This window comes from Terrapene carolina, unplaced genomic scaffold, assembly GCF_002925995.2.
Source record: "Terrapene carolina triunguis isolate 2854851 unplaced genomic scaffold, T_m_triunguis-2.0 Scaffold629, whole genome shotgun sequence".
NCBI lineage: Eukaryota > Metazoa > Chordata > Testudines > Emydidae > Terrapene > Terrapene triunguis.
Genome location: NW_020664980.1, coordinates 17,684,481 through 17,695,234, shown reverse-complemented (window position 1 = coordinate 17,695,234; position 10,754 = coordinate 17,684,481).

Below are 10,754 nucleotides of genomic sequence, written 5' to 3'. Positions count from 1 at the left end.
AAGCTTGGGTTGGTCACGGGAATGGGAGACAAGTCTGAGGGTCCAGCTGGAAGAAGGATTCCACCGAAGTTTGTAAACACAAATTGACATGCAGACTTAACACAGAGGTACTGCATCCACAACTGAAACACAACCTGTGTCGTGTGGCTGCTCTGTACCGTGAGAGGAGGCTGGTGCTCATTATGTAATCTACAAGGGCCAGATTGGCAACGCTGGACTTATTCAGGGAGTTGCGCGCACTTAATTTATGCACCCGTGCACCGGATGTGCAAATGAGGCATGTAACTGATATTTGCATGCACAAGCGTTTGATCTGAGCGAGAAGCTGGTATTTGTGGGGAGAATTTAGACATGCAAAACTAATTTCACTTTGCAAAGCTGGCCTGGTAGTAGTGAGTTAGCTTGCTGGAACTTACTTGCTGCCTCATTTTTAGGAAACTAGGGGTCAGAGGAATGAAGAACTACACAATCTAAGTTACTTAAATGGTCCTCATTACCATGGTATCTTTAGTGTATTTACCTCACAACCTTCAACGTCGTCATCTCCAGAACATCCCTATATTTACCCTCGGCACCCCACTATTCACAAACGGAGAACTGAGGCACGAAAGACCAGAGTGCTGCAGAACATGGACATTCCGGTTCACGGAGGATTTCAAGATTTCAAAAATTATGATTTTTTTTTGTTCTGATTACAAGTAGAAACCTGAAACTTTTAATATTCTCAGTAAAAAAAAATTCCAGGGGAAAAAAATTGTTTCAGGTCAATCCAAACATATGGGGTTTGATTCTTTTATTGTATACTATTTCATAATATAGCCTACAGGACATTTAAACAATTGAAACAAAAAGTCTTTTTGAAAGGAAAAGCTGAAACATTTGGGTCTGAAAATTGCCTAGGCCCCTAGTTCCCATCAGACTCAATGGGAGTTAGACATCTAGGCCAGTGGTTTTCAACCTATTTTCATTTGCGAACCCCTACAAACTTTCGAATGGAGATATGGACCTGTTTGGAAATCTTAGACATAGTCTGTGGACCCCATGGGGTCCGCGGACCACAGGTTGAAAACCACTGGTGTGGGTGATTTCAAAAATCCCACTATTTGCATCTTTAGGCACCCAAATAACTTTGACACTATGGCTTAAGAGACGCATGCAGTGTTGTTATAGCCATGTCAGTCCCAGAATACTACACCTACCTTGTCTCTGGCCTGAGATACTTGCACGAGGTCACACGCAGAGTCTGTGGCAGCACAGAGAAGTCAACCGGGTATCCGGAGTCCCGCTCCCGAGCCCCATATAAGGCTCTTGCCATTTCAACCCTGCATTTGCCCTCTGTGGTGGGTGGTTTCAAAGGAGCTGCCACACACAGAGTCTCCACGTGCCCTGTCCATCAAGGGAAAGCATCATGCTCGCCCCCAACCGGCTGGTGCACGGGTTTTAGGGGCATAGCAAGCAGCAGCCTGATGCACGTACTGTGATGCAGATCCAGTGACCTGTACACCACCGGTAAGTAGCATTTGCAGTCTCCTCCATGGAGGGGCTGAGGGCTGGTCCTGCACTCAAGTTACAGGGTAGGGATTTTGCTTCCCCAGTCCCTTCATGCTTCACGCACAGAAAGTACCATTTGTGGGTGGGTAAAACAAAATATCACCTTAACGGCTGAAGAATCCAGTATCTCAGTGACACTGCATGGGCAAAGTAGGCTGGAAGAACAAAATTCCTTTATATTTTGCCAGGACATCCGGGTTAAACCATCTCTATCCTGGCAAAGAGTGTGAGGGGATCTTAAACGGCTGCAAGAGGCCAAGACTGTGGTTTGATATTTCACCTAAAAGACAGCCAGCCGCTCCAGCAGCACAGGGACTCCAGTCCTGACATCATGCCGGGGTATTTTTCTTGGTGGGGGAAAATGTCACCTAATGAACCGCCTTCCTGCAATTGGATAGGAAGCCCGTAAAGGTGAGGGGGTAGAGGGAGGCTATATTCCCACTTCCTTCAGCAAGACTGTATTGTGGTAAGAAAAAAGATCATTCCAGGAGTGGTTTAGGCAGCAGTTTGACTATGCCTTCCTTTTACTGCATATTATTATAGCATTACATTCATAGTTAAGGGTCAGCTGCCATTTCCTGAGGTTTATAACTTGCCTCTTTTAATTAACAACAGGCTGAAGCTTGGGAGGGAGGTGGGGTCAGCCCAGATGTTAATGTTATTCTAAAAATGCCTTGTATCAGTTAAGCCAGTTAAAGCTATATTAAGTAGCGAACATTTGGGGATGTGTTGATTCCGGCCACATTTCTGAGTAAAGTCATGAAGAGAAGGCTTCATTTGGAATGGGGGTGGGGGAGAATAAATTTGGTTATGCCTAGTCTTCCCCATGAACGAGTCTGGATGGAGAGATATGCTTTGAAAAAAAGCTGCTTCAGATAGCACTGCCCAATGTTCATGTTTCTGCCACGCAAGACCGTAGTGCGGCGGGAGGCAGGGCGAAGTGTTAACCATTCTGCTCACTCTCTACTCATGCCTACGGAGCCAAGGAGATGTCTGCAGAAGTGAGTAACAGATCTGGACCGACCTTATCATGCTAATGGGCTGGGTGCATTGACATTGTGCAGGGAATGAAGGACACGCAGACCGAGCACAAGCCTCTGGGAACTCTCCCATATAATGAATGGTAGGAACAATTCAATTGGCTTTGGTCTACTCCAGACCTTGCTGCCAGTAGAATCATGTGAATGCTGTACAGTCTCTAGGTACAAGACTGTGAATTAAAGAATGAAGGGGACTTCCTGACTTAGTTCTGAATTCCCTGAATGGTGTGGTTATGGTGGGCTATTTCCTGTTATTTTAACACTGATTTCTGTATTTTCCATGCCAAGCACAGTCAAAACCAAGGCAGAGTCAGGTTCAGTAATAAACTCCTTGATTCCCAGTGCACTAGTCTGCAAACCCAAAAACCCTCTCAGGAAAACCAGGAGGTTTCCCCCTACTTCTCAGCAAAGACAGCACTGGCAGAAACAAGCTTAAGTAGGTACTGTAGGATCTGAGCACCTCATCATCTTTAAATGGGTTTCTCTTCACATACCCCTGTGAGATGGGGCAGTGCCATTATACTCAGGTTACACATGGGAAACTGAGGCACCGGGACACTAAGATCCACAGAGATATTTAGTCTTAAATAGCCTATTAAATCAATTGAAGTTAGGAGCCTAAATACCTTTCTGGATCTGGGCCTAAGTGACTTGCCTATGGTCAAAATCTGTGTCAGAGCCAAGAAACCCGTCTCCCAAGTCCAAGCGCCATAACCCCTGAACCATCCTTCCTTGAACTGAGATCTCCTCCTACCAAGACCCAAGCAAAACACACTAGAGTACGAGCATGCTATAAAGGATCATACGAAACAATTCAAACCCAAAGGATACCTGCATAACAAATGAACCCAGTGGGCCAGATCCACAGCTGCTGTAAACGGGCTCAGTTCCATTGACTTCAATGCATAGACATACTCTGATTTATGACAAGTGAGGAGCAGGTCCGGCATGCACTGCGGTGCCATAGACTTTTTAACATTGTGTTTCTTCGCTTACCCACTAATTCGTAACTAATCAGTATTTTTCACTGGCCCTCCCCAGCCATTAGAGCAAAATAGCGGGATTCAACTGCCCCCCTATATAGCCCGTTAGTTGGGTTGACAAGTAATGACTAGCTCACCCATGGATGGAGAAACTCCTCGTTTGCTTGCATTTATTAGTGGAGACTTCAGTATCTCTTCACAGCTGCTATGTCTGAATGCCCACTGCAAGGTGTTTAGGGAAATGGCTGGAACAATTGCTTTTCCCCTCATGGCTAAGCTTCCAAAACCGCCCTAGGCAAAAAGGGACATTGGTCCCATGCTAACAGAGGAAAATGCTAACAAGCTAATGTTTCCTGGTTTGCTTTAATTTCTCTCACCCAGTTGCTTTCCACAGGTAAATATCTCATTCAGATCAAGTCCAAAGTGTGCCGTTCGCTCTGCGCCCCTCATTAGCGAACAGCAGGAGCATACATAGTGGATCAGCTGATAGCAGCTCCTGGCTTCTATCACAGGCAAGCCGTGGAATTCCTCCAGACTGAATTGCACATAGGTGTTATGTCCCTTGGTAAAGCACGCAGCATACAAACACCCTGAGATCCTGGCTCGAGCGTCTCAGTGCCCTTTTCTTTTACGTGCAGAAAGCAGATAACTTTGCAGATTCTTTCTGGGCTGCCCTTTGCCATATTTACCCGTCAGAAGCAGCCCGGTTTTATCATGTGCTGAGAAGTTGCACACTGCCTTGTAAACTCAATATTCTATTTTTTTTTTCCCCTGGAGCTTGAGTTTCACCGGCAGAAAAATAATAATAATATAGCATTTTTTAAAAGCCCTCTTGCTTGTGCTTCATGAAAGCGTAGGACCCAGTTCTCCCCTTGCTTACCCCTGTGTGAATAAGGAGCAGTTCAGCTAAAGCCAGTGATAGTAGTAAGAAAAGAACATAACCTATAATCTCTCCATCTCATTGGAATGGATCCCAAGGACAAAGATGACATCACTTTGGGTCCAACCCTACTGCCATTTACCTCAATGGGAATTTTGCCATCAGCATCAGGGTAGCATCTTGGCTTTTGCTCCTAATGCATATGCCACAGATACACCTTTTTGACCTGGTTGCCCCTGGCTCCTCTAGAGAGGTAAAGGGCAGAAGGAAATAGGGGATGCAAAGGCTCCCGTGCACCAACTGCAGAGACACAAAGGCATCATCATTAGTGTGGGGTATTGATATCTAGAGCAAGAGGATGAGAGCTCTGAAGTTTGCTGCTTGTGTAGTGGAGAAATGGCAGTAGCGGGGAAGATGCTAAACACATAGAAACATCTGCTGGAAGAAGCCTGCATTAATATAGGGGGGACATCTGCCCGGCATGCAGTGGGAAAGAGGAGGAGCAGCAGAACCAGGAATAGATCGGGGACATGCTGAGTGATGTAACATCCTCTATCTCTTTCCACATCCCACCTAAGCAGGGACTCTACACTCCAGACTAAATGGTTGACAGCAATTCCTTACATTTTACATTTGTTCCACTTGACACCATGGACAAATGTTTGAAAGATCTTTGTTTAGAAAGCCACGAAGCATGTGCTAAGCATCTGCTCTTCTCCTCCGTGCTAGGAATCTCCACATATAAGTGAGTAGCTAGGGATTAGCCAAGAGGACTCAGGTCACTGCATGGGGTTTTCACTGTGGGCCAGATTCCAGCTACTAGGTTCTCAAAGGCACAAGGCAGAAAATCTCTTGGGCAGGTAGAGAGTGCAGGGCAGAAGTTTTCCACAGCAGGTCCCTCCGTAGCAAGATCAACAGAGGAGGCTCTGGAGTTCTGCCTGGAACTAAAGGGGTTTGTCCCCCTGGAATTACATTGGTGCTAGTAGTTATACAGGTGACACCGCTCAAAAGGAAAGAGCCTTCCTCCAGCAGCAGTTGAAGCAGCAATGATGAGAGAGGTCACCCTAGACTGGGCTTTTCTCATATTGACCGCCACTGACCGTCTTAAGCCCCCTAGAGAGTCCATATTCTTGTGCATGTCCACTCATGGCCCAGAAATGGGAACAGTCCACCCGACCCCAAGTAGTTTAATTGTGCTCCTGGAAAGAATAATCTGCTCTTGGCATGTAGGTGGGGAGACGGAAGACTGTGATTGAGCCACTAGTGCTGAGAATACAGCTACAGGATAACCTTACTATGGCAGTATCTAATATGCACCCATTTTCGGGAGTCGGTAAGTGGTGAGACTGTAGTTTGCAAATATTGCTAACATTTCATCGCAAACGGTTAGCAAATCATCTGCCGTTTTCACTCTATCAGCAGAGCAGAGATATTGCTTTGTAGTTTGCTTCATGTTGCTTCCCAGGTATATGGGAAGTCTGCTGTAAGAGTGCAGGTCACAGGCAAAGAGTGTGCTCTTGATGAATTAATAAGACTTTTAAGTTTAAAAAATCCCAACAAAACTATTAGATGCTTTTGTTTTCTATTAGGAAAAAACGTCAAGCAGTTTGCAGGATTCAGGAAGGCATGTGAGTGCAGATCCCATTAAGGGAGACTGAGAAGATGTAGGATTCTGTTCTGTAATATACGTTTTTACCCACTGGGGCATTTTTAATTTTTTTAATTTTATTTTTTATTTTGGGGAAGGGTTCATAGTTTCAAACAGTATTTATCTCTGTCCATGCTGTGCTGATCTAGAGCCGTCTTGCTATCTTACTTCTTTCCTGGCTCTCTCTGGTTTCGATTTTCCCAGTCATTAGTAAATACTTAACCAATGGCCTCTTTATCTTCGCTAGGAATTATGTTTATAGTTAAAAATCACTTTCGTCTCAAAGACAGATGGAGAAAAAGGTGAGAGTGGAAAGGAATATAAAGGGAATGGTAAGGAGGGGAAGGGGTCAGACAGATTGCAGGACAAACCCTGTGTAAATTTATGGAGAGAGCCCTGGTTTTTCACATTGGTGCTTTCTCAGCCACATGTTTAAAAAATAATGTTCTCAGTTTTCTTTGTATGTTGCACATTTTCTTGTCAATATGAATGTACTGAATACTGGAAATTCAAGACCCCACTGGTGCATTTTTGGAGAAATATTTTAAAACACTTCTCAGTATCTGATCAAATATCAGTAGGTGTTTCTGTCTATCTGTATATTTTTAATATGCCCATCACCAGAGTATCTGGGCATCACTGAACTTGGAGGTGTGGGAACTGAAAGGGCTTGGTTTTCAAAAAACGAATGTGGCATTAGATACATAAAGAGCTGTGGGCCTTATTCCTCTCACTTGCATGGATTTCACACTCCACTGACGTTGCTGGAGTTGCTCCCGATGCCTGCTGCAAAACAGAAAAACTATGTGCCACCTGCAGACCTCTGAAGGGAGCTAGAGAGGTGGACACAGAGGAGATAAAAATATGATGCATGCAAGAATAATTTGAAAGGAGTGGTGAGGTGATCCTGTTGGAGTGTACCTATTAAACAGCATGCAAATGGGGCAGAGAGAACAGGCCATCACAAAATAAACTAAGGGGTCAGAGAAATGCACCTATTTCTCAGAGGTTTGCTCCAGTGGTGCTGAGAAATCTGGCTGAGTTTTCTCAATAGGATATTCACCCCAGATGGAGTTCATCCATAGGAAGAGGGGCCAATGCAACACCTGTGCTTCTGGAGAACCTCTAGGCTTCACATAGGTGTTCTGCTGTCCTCCTCTGAGCTGTTTCCAACAAGGAGAACTGAGTTTCAGGAAGACGCAAAGATGTGTCTCACCACATTGAAGCTGGAGAGCATCTGCCTACCCCATCTGCCAGTAGTGGATGCTAGGGAGCCCTTCTTATAGGATCTGCTGGACACTGGAGAGACCTGCCTTCTAGCTGAGGCAGGCATTGCGATAACCACTGTATGTTGCATTGTGCCTCCACCATGGTTTGAAAGTCATTGACCCAGGAGGGGAAGCTCTCACCATGCTAGCTAAGGAGGAGTGGGAGCTGTGGGGGAGAACTGTTTGCTTGCCCAGTCTAGGGAGGGGGAGTTCTGAGCAGAGGAAAGAGAATTTTACTCGCCCCACCAACACTTCCTTGCTTCAACCTCCGCAAACCTCTGCATTTGCTTTTACTACAGACCCGAACCCTAATTTTCAGCAGGAGGAAACAACAACGTGCCGTTGTGATTTAATTTCCAAAGTCTAGAATCCTGGCGCATAGTTCAGCGGAAGGCAAAGAGGCGGCACATTTCTATATGATTTATGGAGGCCCTTGGAGGGGGCCAGCATTCTGGGTTTGCCCAACGTGTTAGGGTCTTATAGACTTCGAAATACTGTACAACATCTGCCTCTCAGGCTGTCCCCTCTCAGGGACAGTGTCTAGCACAACCTGCTGTCTCTAGCTACTGCTGACTGTCAGTTCGGTTGCTGTTGTCCTCTGTAGGATGCTACAAACTGCAGTGGTACTTCCCTGTTGTTCACAGTGGGGGCTCGTCTCTTCATCTGAGGAACAAGTTTGTGGTGGGCATTGAGGTTGAAGGAGGGATTTGAAGAAGGATGATGCGGCAGCTTTATAGACATGTACCTGGAGACTGACTTACGCAGGAGGGTTTACCTTTTTCCCCCAATCTCCTCATTTCCATGATGATACGTGATAAACCATAGCAAAGATGAACAGAGTCTGAGGAGCTGCAAACGTTCCAGCTGATCATTCTCAATTTACTGCATCAGAAAGGAATATTTTTGTATGTTCTATATTCATCCTGTTGAGCAGGATATCTTTTATTTAGACCACGCATCTCGGTGTATTTATAAAGCAGAGACCTCTGAAATACAGTTCAGGTCTGGATTCTGGAAGGTATCTTCCAAGCTGTCTCATGAATTATCATTCACTTCTGCGAGCTGGTGAACAATCCATCAAATGTAGCAGTCACCAAAGGGGCTGGTCAGTATGATGGGAAATTGATATGAAAGCCTGGCATGAAACATATTGGGCAGGCAGAACTGAAAACAGGTGTTAAACGTTCAGAGTGCTCCTGCAAATCACAGGAGAGACTTTTTCCCGGTATCCTCCCTGCTCTCCGGAGTCACTACAGAGGCTCAACGTTGAGTTATCACCATTTAGAGTGGCATTTCCCTCCAGACTGCACAAAGCAAAGGAGCCATATTAGCAAATTTATTGAGTATTTCATTAGATCAATATGGAGTATGATTTAGGAGTCTCTACCCAGGCTCTTTAAATCTATTTAATCAAACCAATTAATAAAAAAAAAAGACCCAGAAAGTTGAAACATATCCTGTAAGGTGCATCATAAATATACTCCCTTACTTAAGCTTTTGATCTCAGCCAGGTAATTAACGGCTTTGGTTAAATTCGAGTCATTCCCTCATGCCTGCTTGTGGTCATAAAACCCCAGGGCTATGCGTAGCTGGTGGATTTATGATGTTTTTCTTACTGCAAAAGCTTCTCTTACTCTGTTCCTATTTTTTTCTTCCCTCCTTCAACTTTATGTACCCATGGCTTGTGCAGCTGTCCCGTCAGGCACAACGGGTCCCCTACCTCTTACTGCACGCAAGGCTGCCTGTGTTCAGCCATTTGTGTCTCCCTCCTCCACTGGATGGAGCACCGTACAGTACCCACCTCTTCTTCCACCCCAGCAATCAATGTAATCAATGCACAATGCAAGTGCACAATACAGGTAATCAAAAGGCCTCAGCTCTCCGAGCTACTTTCCCAGATTCGGCCAGCGTGTGAGCCAGGCTCAGCCTGACATTGCTCGTCAATGGGCATCAGGCCCACATCAAGGGAAGTGAAATAAATGCGTCAGGATGCTGGGGCTCTACTTCTGACCCAAAAGCAAAGGGGCGGAAATGATATTCCCCAAGGGAGTGTGGAGCCTCCTGATTCCTCAGCTGTAAAACTCCCAGGCATCTAGACAAGCATGGAGTTTGCCAGCCCATCGACAGGAAGCTGAAGGAGAAAAAAATTAAGTGTCCATCATCATGGGGAGCTGTAGCATGCTGAAGAGAGAGCACGCATTTCTTCCCAGAGTCTTTAAAGTCAAGAGAGCAGTGATATCTTGCTTTGCAATCAAGGAAATCCGGGCTTTGGGGGAGAGACAGGGGCAGATGAATGGCTTTCCTCTAAGTACTAGCATATCAATATCTGAAGAACATCGGTCATAACTCTTGGACAAATCTATGCAACAAAATAAACACCATGGAACTTGCGGGCTATTCAGCTGTTTGGAGAGGGAGAGCTGAAACTGACGAAGGAAACAATCAAGAAACCTCTGTCTTAATTCTGCTCCCAGACAAGTGTTTAGTTTTTCGTGAGGGTGGGGGTGGGGGGAAGACATAAAAAGAATTTAAACTAGTAGATTATTTAAAAAAAAAAATCATTGCCCCAGGAATGTACAAATAAATGGCATGAAATCAAACTCTTCCTCTGGTGTAAACCGGCACAGCTCTGTTAAAGCCAATGGAGCTGTGTTGATTTACACCACCAGAGGGTTTGGCCCAGTGTGTTGTGGCCAAAGGTCCAGCTCTCATGGGGTTAAAAGGAGATATTGTACTCGGTGAAGTGTTTAAAGGCAAACACAGAGAGGTGTGTGCCCCTGGCAGGGTTTGGCTTGTTATTAAGTGAATTCCAGTAGTGATTAGAGGCCTCATGTGAGATTAGGGTGACCAGATCACAACAGTAAAATATCCGGACACATTGGGGCACCGTCGACCCCACCCGCACTCCGCCCAGTCTCCGCCCCTGCCCCAGGCTCCATCGCCACTCCCCCCAGGTCCCACCTCTTCCACGCTCGGACCCCACCCTCACCCCTCTGCCCACCGCTGGCTTGCTGCATCCCTCCTCAGTCCCCCCACCCACTGCTCGCCTCCTCTCCCCCCGCCCGCCCGCTGCTCGCCTCCTCACCCCAACCCCCACCGCTCTCCTCGCTGCTCACCTCCTCACCTGAATATCAGGACGAATGACGTCCCGATTGTACACTGGTCGGGACATGGGACAAAGAGGTAAATATCGGGAGAGTCCCGATTGTATCAGGACATCTTCTCACCCTATGCGAGAGCAGTGCCCCATTGTTCTAAGCGCTGCACCTACACACAAGTGCATCTACCTGCGCCTAACACAAGACACTCCTGAAATGCTTATAATCTAAATCGATGAGACAGAAACAGAGTGGGAAAAGAAATGATTCATGTCCCTGTTTTAGA